Source organism: Papio anubis, chromosome 7, assembly GCF_008728515.1.
Source record: "Papio anubis isolate 15944 chromosome 7, Panubis1.0, whole genome shotgun sequence".
Lineage (NCBI taxonomy): Eukaryota > Metazoa > Chordata > Mammalia > Primates > Cercopithecidae > Papio > Papio anubis.
The window spans coordinates 92,354,061-92,367,602 of record NC_044982.1 but is presented as its reverse complement, the minus strand read 5'-3'; the positions used below and the strand labels follow the sequence as shown (position 1 = coordinate 92,367,602).

The window sequence follows — 13,542 nt, the reverse complement described above, 5'->3', positions numbered from 1 at the left end:
TCCTTATATTTGAAAAATTCAGTTTTAGGAAGACGAGTAGCTACTACCATTCTAACAGCATTCATCATGAGTTTTTTTTTTTTTTTTTTTCCCCTAGGGAGTTAATGTATTTCAATCTCATTTGGTTTGTAAAACTTATTGACATCTCCTGGGAACATACACAGAGACAGACTGTTCTGTTTCTTGACTTTTTGGTCCCCTAGAATTGAGGGTGAAGAATCTTTCTTCTATAAATAATGTCTTAACACCTTATAGGCACACACCCACCCACGCACAATTTTATAGACATGCAGTTTGTTCACACAGAATTCTTCAGGGAGATAAAAGCTTTTCCTACCAAGCTGGTGTAAACAGCAACAAATCAGAAGAGGAGCTCTGCAGCCATTGGTGCACTGTCACTTATCCAGTGGGATGAGAACTCAATTACAAGAAGTATGTGCATATTAATTTTAAATTTAAATAGAAGAATATATGCTTACAATATATAAACCATTAGTTGATCAATCAACGAATATCTCACTGGGTATTACTAAATGCTAGATAGTATTCTAGACAACCGGCTATCAGCAGTGAACTAGACTTACCTCAGTCCTAGATCCATAGGATTTTATTTTCTTATAAACCAATCATAGGACTCAAGCAATAAGAAAAACAGCAAAAAGAAATTGACCAGTAGTAGAGGATCACGGATGCACAGAAAATATAGTTTCAAGATGACTTGGTGTGTGTACTTTCCCACCCTGATCATGGAACATCCCTAGATTTTCTGTCTTTGTTCATCGGCCAATTTCTATTCTTCCTCCTCTGCTCCACTCTCTCCTCAATGTTCCTGCTTCCCACTGATGTAGTAATTCCAAAGAGGACACAGAGGTTAGGACAAATGGTTAGATGACCAATTGTGGGACACTGGATTTCAACTCTGTGCTCTTCATGGATAAGCGTCTTGGTCTGGTACTACGAGGGAACATTTGGTGATTTATCAAGCTTGGAGGATGAGAAATCTTACAGATTATGAGTCGACTGGAAGGGTCAGTCTGAATTGGCCATATGTGTTGGGGCTCACGAGTCAGATGGAAGATGCCTGAAGAGCACAAGCAACCCAAACCTGCTCTGGCATCTGTGTGATAAAGTTCACTTACCCAAGGAAATGAAGGAATGATGTCCCGAAACTCAATCACTTCAGAAAAATGCCTGGGTGAGGGAATGGCAGCAGAGCAGAACTTTCTGTATAGAGCTTACACATGTAGCAGGCAGGCAGGAACAACAGGGCTTAAACAGCCCATGAACTTTGCTCTCTCCTGCCCCCAATTTTAAGCACATAGTCAACTTCACATCTGATGTTAAAATCTTCTACTCATGGGATGAACTTTAACCCAACCTACACTGTGATTTCAAAACAGCCTACTCGTTAGGATAAAGATGCATCTGTAAAAGTTGCCAAAAATAAAACTAACATCAGATGAGTTATTATCTTGGGAATTACAGCAAGTCAACAGGTGAGGTTTTACTGATGGAAGTTTCTAGGAAGTGGCAAATAATGTAGAGAAAGAAGAACGGCTGCAGGTATAATCTGAGAGATTTATCTCTGCACTGTCTAGGAGAGGGGGTGTTTTTAGTTTCATGCAATTGGTGTTGGTTTTTAAGATGAAATTGCTCTTAAAAGTAGAGAAGATGGAGCAAGTTAGATGTGAATACCCTCGCATTACATGGGTTCCATATTGCCTGTTTATTTTTCTCATAACTTGTGGCAGAGATTGCTACTTGTCCACTATCTGTTCTCCCCACAGCCCACAGTGAAGGGCACACACCATCTGGAGTAAAGACTTCACGTCCCAGCCCCTCTTGTGGCTGGATAAGGCCATGTGGTTGAATTTTGGCCAATGGGACTTAAGGAGAGTGACATATGCAGCTTTTGGAAGTGCCCTTAAAGGGAGGGCTGTACTTTTCTCCTTCTCTTTCTTCCTTCCTCCCGTTGTGATGTAAAGCAGTGGCTGGAACTCCATGTTGATGGAAGCCTTGCTCCAGACATTGGGAAGCAGCAAGCTGCAGGGAGTCCCTGATGATTTTGTGAACTGGCTCTATTGGAATGCACACTGCTGAATTTGTGTGCAAGAGAATAAAGCTTTGGGGTTCAAGTCACTCTCAGTCTGGGTTTTCTGTAGCATGTGACCAAACTTAATCCTCACTAACTCCAAGTATATTGCTGTCTGGACCTCACACCCAGAAGGGTGTCTTCTGGTCTCAGGGACAGAACTCTCTTTCACTATAGGTCAGTTAGCATATTGGGCTGCAGTTTAAAAATCAGCATCTTCAGTGTTTGGTCAAAGTTAATTAATCCTTCAGGCTCTTACAAATGGATTCATTGATAAAATCGAGTTCTTATATTTAAAATACAGTAAAATATTTGAACTAGAGCCTAAACTTTGGTACTTAGCAAGCTTGTGAAGCTTAACTTGAAATAATAAGGCAGGTCAGACTGTCATTACAATAAAAGTAATTCATCTAACATCTGTATATCTAATTATTAAAAATCAAACCTTAACACATTTTGAAACCTTAACACATTACAGGTATATTTTAGGAAATTTTAAAAGCACAGAAAAGTACAAATCAGAAAAAAAAAAAAAACCACTAACCTTATCCAATACTGTAGAAATTATCCACTATTAACATTTTTGTTTTTCTTTCACTTGTATTCACATGATAACAAATCATATCAGTCACAGGCAGTCCTAATTTGAATATGTATTATATTCCAAAGTTAGTAAGCTAGTCAGTTGGTTTTGGATAAACCCTCCTAGGAAAACAGTATTTTAGGTGGAGATGATGTTCCTGGACTTGGTAGTGATAATAACACTCTGAAAATTGGATGACAGGAATTGAGAAGAGCCTGCTCTACTGTTCTACTTTTCTGAGGATAGGCATCCTTGGGCTAAATTGTGAATAGGCAAAATTGACACCGACATTCCCATTTTACTCATTTTTGCTCCTTACTTCCCTAGATTTCTGGGTTTAATGCAACCACATGTGCAGAGGACATCTGAGTTTTCATCGCTCAGTAACACTTCCGTTACTATTTTTGGAAGGAGAAGTGCTCCCTGCTGTCATCAATTGTGTGGTTCATGTGGAAGCTGCCAGTTACCTTTCCATGAGTCTCTGGATACCAAGCCTGACAATGGTTCTTTCCAATACCCTGGTCAGAGCACATGGTCTAGGTATGAGAGTTGGGTCCATCAGTGTCCTGCCCAATATATATACGTATATATATATACACACACACACACGTGTGTGTGTATATATATCTGTGTGTATATATATGTGTATGTATATATCTATATATATATATATCTGGTCTGGAACTCCTGGCCTCAAGTGATTCTCTTGGCTTGGCCTCCCAAAGGACTGGGATTACAGGTGTGAGCCACTGCACCCAGCCTGATATTTTTAAAATAGAGCCAGTAGGGAAGTCCTTTTCTTTCAGTAGGGTAGTCCTTTTCTTTGGTTTCCCCACTGACATTATCGAAGTCCTCAGCAGCCTTCTCCCCCTGGATCCATGGTGATAATCTCAAACTTTTCTTCTATCTCAGTAATTTGATTTTCAGCAACATCAAATGTATTTACTAGCTATATAACTGTGACGTTCATGTCTTCAATTTTTTTTTCAAGGACCATGCTTGGCCTTTCCATTTGATCCTGTGGTTTCATCATTGTATTGTTGATCATTTATTTTTACTAAATCAATGACCTTCCAGTTTTCCCATAGTATAGGAGACCCAGGGAATTTTCCTTTTTGTTCTCTGCACTGTTGACCTATTTTTTTCCTCTAGACTTCATACTCTTTGCTGTGTGACTTTGTAGTTTTCCTCTCTAAAGTGGCAGTTTTTCTGTCTTTTGCCCTGCCCCTTGACTGTAAGTTTGGCCAGGGCTATGCTTTGGTAAATAGAAGAATGCAGAGATGACGGTGCACCAGGTTAAGGCCTGCCTTAAGAGGCCTTGCATGTTTTCATCTGCCTTCTAGCACCTCTGCCATAATCATGGGAAAAACATCTCTGGGCTAGCCCACAGATTTTAAGAGGAGGCTGAGAAATGTGGAAAGCAGAGACATCCTAGTTGAGTCCATCCTCCATCAGCTGACTCCTAGAAAAACTGCAGATGTGTGAAAAATATTAAATGTTGCTTAAAGTCACTGAGTTCTGTGTTGGTGTGCACTGTAGCAATAGTTAACAAATACAGTATGAAAAGTCCCTCCTTTTCCCCAACTTTTTAATTTATTTTTAAATTGAAAATTGTAGATATGTATGGTGTTGAACACGTTTTGATATATGTATACATGGTGGAATGGCTACATCAAGCTAATTAACATATCCATTGCCTCACATACTTATCATTTTTTTTGCAGTGAGAACACTTAAAATCTACTTTCTTGGCAATTTTTGAGTATAAAATGCATCATTATTAACTGGAATCATCATATTGTACAACAGATCTCTTGAACTTATTTCTCCTTGGGACCAAAATTTTATACCCTTGGACCAATATCTACCTAAACCCCTGATGTAGTTTGGATGCTTGTGCTCTCCAAATCTCAAGTTGCAGTGTGGCCTCCAGTGTTGGAGGTTGGGCTAGTAGGAGGCGTTAGGGTCATGGGGTCAGATCCTTCATGAATAGCTTGGTGTTGTCCTCACAGTATTGAGTAAGTTCTCACTTTATGAGTTCATGTGAGATCTGGTTTAAGAGAGCCTGGCACCTCTCTCTTGTTTCCTCTCTCACCATGTGATATGCTGGTTCCCCTTTTGCCTTCTGCCATGATTGGAAGCTTCCTGAGGCCCTCATGAGAAGCAGATGCTGGCACTATGCTTTGTGTATAGCTTGCAGAACCATGAGCCAAAATAAACCTCTTTTCTTTGTAAGTTACTCAGCCTCAGGTATTCCTTTATATCAAGGGAAATGGACGAACACACCCTCCCCATCCCCTCTGCCCCGGTCACCTCCACTCTACTCTTTGCTCTATAAGTTCAGCTAGTTGCTTTCTTTCTTTTTTGTTTTTAATGTAATATGTTTGAGGTTTTACTTATTAAAAATCTTGGACAAATCTAACTTAAGAAGCTTTGTCTAGACCTGCTATTTATTCTGATTTGATGTAAGTGAATCCTTCCCATTTAATCTGAGAAGGATTGGTCTTTTGTTTCAAGCCACAGAAGGGTATACTTCTATCCCGTTTGCTTGAAGTCTGTGAGTAGGGGGTGGGCAAGCTCCCTGTGGGGTGCCCTTGAAGGAGGCTCTAGGATCCGCCTTCTGAATTGAATTTTGTTGTTGTTGTTGCTGCTTGGTTATAAACTCAATCTACCTAGCTGAGGTGTCTCCTAAGGAACACCCTCAGATTCAATTCACTGTGGAGGCCTGAAAGACTCTGGCACTGGTTGGCCTATCTGCTCTTCTGAGATCTTATGTTGCAGGGAGAAATTTCTATGCTTAATTTTTTTTTCATCCTTTTCATAGACATCTTTCTCTTTGGATTGGGGAGGATATGGGTGAGAAGCCTCAGAGCTTTGTTGCTCATGGTCCTCCACAGCAACAGCTCAGGAGAGTGAGGGTAAGGTTGAAGCTGCAAGTTTCTTTCCTTGGCTGTCATGTTAGGAAGCATAAGGGAGAAGGTAGTACCTCTTCTGGTTTTGTTCCTGCTGGTGAAATGGTGTGGTTGTTATTTTGTTTACACTTCTCATCTGGTGAGGTGTTGAGAGATGTTCTGTGATTGGGCTTGGCTCTCTCATCATCTCTTGGAGAAAGTCCCTGTCCACAGTCAAAGTGAGACACATCTGTTTCTAAGGTAGGCTGAAGGCCAGTTAGAGGGATATAACTGCCTATTGTCCTTCTCTATGGCAGAATCTGGCACTTTTGTTTCCATCCACTGGCCCACTGGGCCTTGTCACATCAGTGCCAAGTCAGACACATTTATCACATGTATTATGCACTCAGAACTTGGTGAGTACAAATGCCACTCAACTTAACTGTGTAACTTTGGAATGCAATTTCTTCTGACCTAGAGTGAACGTGCATTTATGAATCTGTTGATTTGAATCTATCATAGGAACAACATAAACAAAATATTCCTCATGATAATTCAAGAATCTAATGACTCACATAAATATTCCAATGGTAAAGAGTGCAAGAAATTTGTCTCAATTAAAATGATGTAATCTTGCTTTTAAACTGAGTCATGTTATTTTTACTACCATTGTAATAGTAATATGCACAAAAATACACATACATATGCACTTATGCATATATGTGCTATTCATTTTTCATATTTTTCAAATGTGAAAAAATTACATCTTATTCTATTCTGAATTCCCCAAAACAGTTAAAATATATCATTTTCCCTTTTTTGTCTTTTTCAACTTTTACTTTAGATTCAAGGGGTACCTGTGCAGGTTTGTTACATGGGTATAGTGAGATGCTGACGTTTGGGGTATGAATGAGGTACCAGGTAGTCAGCATAGTACCCAATAGGTAACTTTACAGCCCTTCTTCCCTTCCCCCCTCCAGTAGTCTCCAGCACGTATTGCCTTCATCTTTATGTCCATAGGTACCCAATGTTTAGCTCCACTTATAAGTGAGAACATGTGGTATTTTGTTTCCTATCCCTGTGTTAATTCACTTAGGATAATGGCCTGTGACTGCATCCATGTTGCTGCAAAGGACACAATTTTGTTCTTTTTTTATGGCTGCATAGTATTCCATGGTGTATATGTACCACATTTTCCCATTCCATTAGGTTTTGTTTGTTTGTTTAATTGAGATGAAGTCTTGCTTTGTTGCCCAGGCTAGAGTGCAGTGGCATGATCGCAGCTCACTATAACCTCTGTAATTCTGTGTTGAGAATCTCAAACGATTCTCCTGCTTCGGACTTCTGAATAACTGGGATTACAGGCATGCACCACCATGTCTGGCTAATTTTTGTAAGCATAAGTGTTCCCTTTTCTCTGCTGCTTCAGCCTTACCAACATCTGGTTGGTTTATTATTTCTTTTGTTTGTTTGTTTTTAATAATAGCCATTCTGACTGATATGAGATTGTTTCTCATTATGGTTTTATATGCATTTCTCAGATGATTAGTGATGCTGAGCATTTTTTCATATGGTTTTTGGCCCCTCGTATGTCTTCTTTTTAGAAGTGTCTGTTCATGTCCTTTGCCCACTTTTTAATGGGGTTGTTTGGTTTTTGTTTGTCGAATTATTTAAGTTCCTTATAGATTCTGGATATTAGTCATTTGTTGGATGTGTAGTTTGTGAATACTCTATATCATTTTCTATTGTTGTATAATAAGTTACTACAAAACTTAGGGGCTTAAAACAACAATTATTTTTCATGATCATATAAATTGACCAGGGCATTTCTTCTTTGCATGGTGTCACCTGGGTGGTGAGGTGGATGAAACATCTAAAATGACCTAATTCACCTGGCTGGCAGTAAGTGCTACCAGGGAGCTCCCCTGGGGGAAGCTGACTGAGACCATCCTTCTCTAGGCATAGAAATAGGCTGCTTGGGCTTCCTCACGGCATGGTAGTGTAAGGGTAGATAGACATCTTACATAGCAGCTGGCTTCTAAGAGTGCAAAAGCAGATGCGTCCAGAATGCATCAAGCATTGAGTATGAGACATCACTTCAGACAGCATTACTTATGCCACATTTTATTGGTTAAAGTAGCTCACAGGGCCCAGACCAGTTTTAAAAGAAGGCATGAATATTGGGCGATGGGATCTATTGGGGTGAGGCACTGAAACGAATATATACAAATATCTGTATCTATATCTACATCTGCACCTCTGTCTATATCTATTTCTCTATATCTGTATCTCCATACACTTCACACACTTAAATGTGGACTTTATTTTTTAAGACAAGCCTATTCAATTTGCTCAATATTTCAGACTTGATCTTATCTGAGAATGAAGAATTGAAGTATGAACAGATCATAGCATTTCAGAGGAAAAGAAGAAGTTAGAGATCTTCTAGTTAAACTTCATTATTTTCAGATGAGAGAACTAATTTATCACTCAGCACTATCTTCATTAGGCCAAATGGCATTTACTCTCTTTTCCTGGCAATACTAGGAAATTATTTTACATTTATTCAGTTGTTCTGACATCATAGGAATTGAACAGTAAATTATTGTAATGTCCCAATCAAGTAACACACTCACAATCTGATCACTTCTTTGGGATTTTGCTAATTATCTTACATCTAAATTGGAATTACTACAAATGAAACTCTGATTTTAGAGGCAAACAATCAGGATAAACTTGACGTCTATGGGAGTTTTCTGAGAAAATAGAAAACAGTATATATCAACCGTAAGTGGGAGAAACAATTCTCCATTGAGAGATGATTTTGCTTAACTGAGCAAGAAAAAAAAATGTATATTTTTAAGAGTCCCCAGTGACTTAATTCACTAAGAAATTTTGGTTTCATTTACAATGTTGGATGTGAATACAAATGTTGTTTTGTAGGAAAGTTGATTTTTAGACTGCTTATTTAATCTATATTGTCCATTTCAACCTATATTCTATTTAGTGATCCCAATGTGCTAGATAGCCTACAGAGATAAAGAAAAAGAGGTATTTATGTCAAACAGTAGGGGAGTTAAATTAATTATCAAACATACACACATACACATGATTTATCATGCAGATATTACAACGTGTGCTCTTGGAGAATAATGCCACAGAGAAATGTTCAGGGTAAGTACATAAGTTAAAAAAAAAAAAAAAAGAAAGAGTGCTAAGGGCACTCTTATGTGTGATGTGGACAGATGCAAAGTGCAAAGTATGTTCCAGTGCTTGGAAAAACAGTATTTGTGAATAGCAAAACATGAAAGGATGCAAACCAAAATGTTAATATAGTGAATTATTTCTGGTTCTTAGGTCTGGTATAATTTTTTTTCTGTATTTTTCAAATTTTCTACAATCAACAGCTATTACTTGTCAATATGAAAAGAAATAAAAGGTTATTTAAATGTATAGAAGGCTACTTACCTGCCTATCTATCTAGCTCTCAATCTTTATTTGTGTGCCTTGTCTGTTTTGCTGTTTGTTTATTTCTTCACAATTCTTCATCTTCATATGTTTGCAAGTGTTCCTAAAAGGCAGAAGTAATCCCATAAACATTTTATGTTTCCAAAGAAACATATTATAAGCCACAAAAATTCTAGGACAATGCATTTCATTAAAATTACCCTGAAAGACCGAAAAAACAGACACGTCTGAGCCTAGGGGTAGCCTGTCCACAATGAGGGCTTGGGCGTCAACAGAACACCTGATCCTGACCCTTGCCTATTGCATCCATATCATTGTAGCATAATGCCATTTGATCGCAAGCCATCTTTGATCAATGTTTAATGATCAGAGTTTATGTAGCAATCAAAGGCATCATGAAACAGCAGATATTTATAGCTCATGGCCAATTGAGGCTCTGCAAAACAGCCTTTTCCACGGTGTGATACAGTTCAATTGACGCCATTGGCATTCCACAGCACACAGAAACATATCAAAGACATTTGTTATGCTTTGAGCATGAAAGCGAAGTAAAACACAGATAATTTGAGAAACTAGAAAACTTATCAGGGATGGGATCCACGAGCTGCCTGTCAGTTGGCAGACACGGTGCCACCGAGTGCTTGGCAGGACAGTGCGTGCATGCAAATGTGGGCCGTGCATGGCGACAGCAGGTTTTCCTCCAACTGGAGGATGTTGCTATTCAAGGGGGCTGATGAATGAAACCAGAATTGCATCAACTGCAGTGGAAAGGCGGACAGGAGCACGAGACAGCTGCGCGGGTGACCGCTTTACAAGTAGAAGCTATCAATCAGAAGGCGTGAAAGGCCCAAATCCAGGGAAACCAGGATCCCACCCCCTTGATACCAATCCTAATAGAGTGCCAGTCACTGATGCAAATACGGGGCCGAGAAGCATGCTGATAGCCCCTGCCTTTCCTGTAGAATTAACTCAGCAAAAATTGCTCCTTGTTTTCATTTATAGACAATGCCCATGTCTTGTCTGAGAATATTTTTATATAACCAAGGTTGTTGCCATCCTATCTTGGAGTTGTTTGTCCTGTTTGGGACATTTTTTTTTCAGTTGCCAGAGCATTGATGGTTCTGGACTTCTCTCATAAGCTACTGAGCTCAGGGTATCCGTGGGGAAGGAGTTGAGTCTTTGGGGTCTGAGCATGTTTCTGAGGGAATATTGTACAGGAGTTAAGAACACGGTTTCTAGAACCAATGGTCTGAATTCATATCCCCGGTCCATCACTCATGGTCTGTGACTTGAATTTTCTCAACTGTAAAATGGGTTAATAACCAGTTCCAAAGATTGACCTGTAGAGTAGCACTGCCCAATAGAAATATTATTTGAACTACATATGTAATTTCTTGGAGCCACGCTGAAAAAGTAAAAACATTAAATAATATTTTAGATAGACCAATAAGTCCAAACTATTACTACTTAAATATATTGTTAAGACATTATTATTATTATTATCATTATTATTTTGATATGGAGTCTCGCTTGTCATCCAGGCTGGAGTGCAGTGGTGCTATCTCGCCTCACTGCAAGCTCCGCCTCCCAGGTTCACACCATTCTCCTGTCTCAGCCTCCTGAGTAGCTGGGAACAGGCACCCGCCACCTCACCTGGCTAATTTTTTTATTTTTAGCAGAGACGGGGGTTTCACCGTGTTAGCCAGGATGGTCTCGATCGCCTAACCTCGTGATCCGCCCACCTCTGCCTCCCAAAGTCCTGGGATTACAGGCGTGAGCCACCGCGCCCCGCCTATTAAGACATTATTAATCAGATTTGCGGCTTTTCTATACTAAGTCTTCAAAAACCAGAGAGCAGTTTACACTTAGGCACAAGTCAACTCAGAGTAGCCACATTTCAAGGGCTTAGTAACCATGTGAAGGGAGTAGCTACGTATTGGAAACCTTGAATCTCTAGGCCATGAGAAGCATAGATTTATGAACAGCCTTGAGTTTTTGAAAACAAACTATTTTAAATCTTCCACAGATTTAACCGATCATATATCTCTGAGGTCTAAGACTGAGAAGGCAAAGATTTTCCTCTGCCAGAAAAAAATAATAATAATAATAATCACAGAAAAAAGAAAAGCATAAAACAAGCACTCTGATGTTCATAATTTCTGAAATTCTAACCATCTCAATTAAAACTATCTGTGTGAGATAATAGGCCAATTATTTTTAGAGCTCTTTAAAGTAATTTAGTAGACAAATATATATGTGGATACACAACTGGGATACACAAAAAATTGACTTAAGCCACAAATAAATTATTAATCAATATGGAATGTTAAATTCTGAGACCCAAGTGGACTCATCAGAAGGAACTACCTCCTTACCTCAGAATGACTCTTGTATTCTCCATCAGTAGTACCATTAATAACATTAGAAATAAATACGTGTCCTAGAACATTAATAATGATAATCTTGTCATCTTTGAAAATTGTGAGACCCAGTTACTTTGCACAGTAGGATACAGATATTACAGAGAAAATAATTAAAATATTAATTACGTATTTGATAGAGCATTGTCTATCATTATTATATTGTCATTGTTGATGTTCTGTTTTTGAATATTGCTTTGCAGCTTTTTCTTTACAGAGCCTTTACGAGGAAAAAATCTTGTGTGATTTTCATACGTACTCTATTAGGCAACTCAAGCGTTCTGGGACATTAAAGCATGATATAGCAGATGGAAACTATCAGATTCAGCAACAAGAAAATATATTAACCTGGCTTTGCTGTGGGCCTCAACTCATTAATCTGAAATGTTGCTCATGGAGCATGTGTCCTGGAGTCAAATGGATGCCTGGATGGAAAATACGTGGAACATCCATTTTAGGCATGCACTTGGTTGAGTTAATCACTGAAAAACATTTGCATAAAGGTAGAAGGTACTGAAGACGCAGGTTTCACATGTCTCTCTCATATTTACTTATTTCTGCCATTACAAATTCCTCTGTCTTCAAAGCTGTCATAACCAAAGGGAAAATTGTAGTGGACAATATTATGGAAGATACAGGTCAGTTCAATAAAGATAATATCCTGATATCTAGTTCCCCACTTCTACTCTAGTAAAAGGCAAAGCAGGCTTGTTATGATGTAAAGATTAGACACCAGAAATACTGGAAGGAAGCAGAGTGACAGTGGTGGTGGGGAAGAACGTCCAGTCTGTCTCCACCACCAATATCTCCTGTGTCCTAGCGGGGGAAACAAAGGGTGAAATTTTGTTTCCTTATTTGCTGTGTTCCCAGAGCCTTTTAAGAAAATGATAATCATATCGATGGCTTCCAATAAATATTTTCTGAATGAATAAATACATGAATAAATGGGACAATTCTTGAGGAAAGAATCAAACTCGTGTAGGGGAAAGCACTTGAACTTCAGATTAGAGATGCTCAGGTTTAAATATCTCTTGTTTTCTACTTGTGCAACCGTTACTGCTCTTTGAACCTCGGTTTTCTTATCTATACAATGGAAATCTTAACTGTCATACAAAATTGGAAGAGCTCTTTTAAAGTTTCAGTATTTGTAGTTATAATCTCATTTAGAAAGTCAACCTATTTAATTATCTGAAGGTACATTACACAACTGGATAAATTGGAAATTTTGGAAGCCGTGTGAGAATTAAAGGAGATAACATAACCGAGACTTTGGCACAAGGTGTTTCTCAAATATTGGTTTTAATTTCCAGGTGTTATAGTTGGAGGAATTCATTTTGTTAATATAATTTTTATGTTTTCTACATTATATGTAATCAGTATGTTGCCATCAAATAAATATTTAGTTCAATCAAGGAAGCCTAGAACTATCTTTTCAAACAAGATAACTGGCAAAAGATTCATACATCTAATGACTTTCACAATAGCATTGGCAGCATTTGATCCTCAAAAAATATTTCCTCTATGTTTAGTCATGTAAGTTTTTATTCATTTTTCTGCTTACCCTTAAGACTATACCTCCAATTTTCTTCTTTTTTATATTTGGCTATTGTGGAACTTAATAGAAATTTAAAAAGAAAAAAACCCAGCAAAGTAGTTAAAATTCAAATTAATTTCACTCATGTTCACATCAGATATTTTCATGGAGCAGATGTAATTAGAAATATTTGTAATTATCTTTGGGTTTAAATTTTGGGCCCTCTTTTTTTTTTTTTTTTTTTTTGTTTCCTGAATTTCAAGTACTTGAACATTTTCAACAAACTCTGAAATGATGTTCCATAATTTCTGAAAACGTGAAGCCCTCTAAAAACAATCAATTCATTTCAGCAATGTAGACAACTGGTCATTCTTTGGAAACAGGAATCCATGGGAAACAAATCTTTGATTCCATTGGCCTGTTTAATGGGTCTGTTTCTATAATGCCTCTTTAACAAATGGGAGAGAAATTTACGGAGAGTTAGGGCTTCTCCCATTCAGTTTCAGTCTCTGTTAAGATGAGCAAAGGCACTGACCTGAGTCTTTTTGTGTGAA

General features: G+C 38.3%; 1 long non-coding RNA gene across 1 annotated transcript in view; it reads left to right on the top strand.

Annotated features, from left to right (window-relative positions):
* LOC116275759 overlaps positions 1 to 13,041 on the top strand; it is a 28,493-nt gene extending 15,452 nt beyond the window's left edge. The window contains exons 2-3 of the long non-coding RNA XR_004184993.1: positions 307 to 432; positions 11,658 to 13,041. This is a non-coding gene — a long non-coding RNA (uncharacterized LOC116275759). The remainder of the gene's footprint in view (positions 1 to 306; positions 433 to 11,657) is intronic.
* Positions 13,042 to 13,542: the final 501 nt, after the last annotated feature.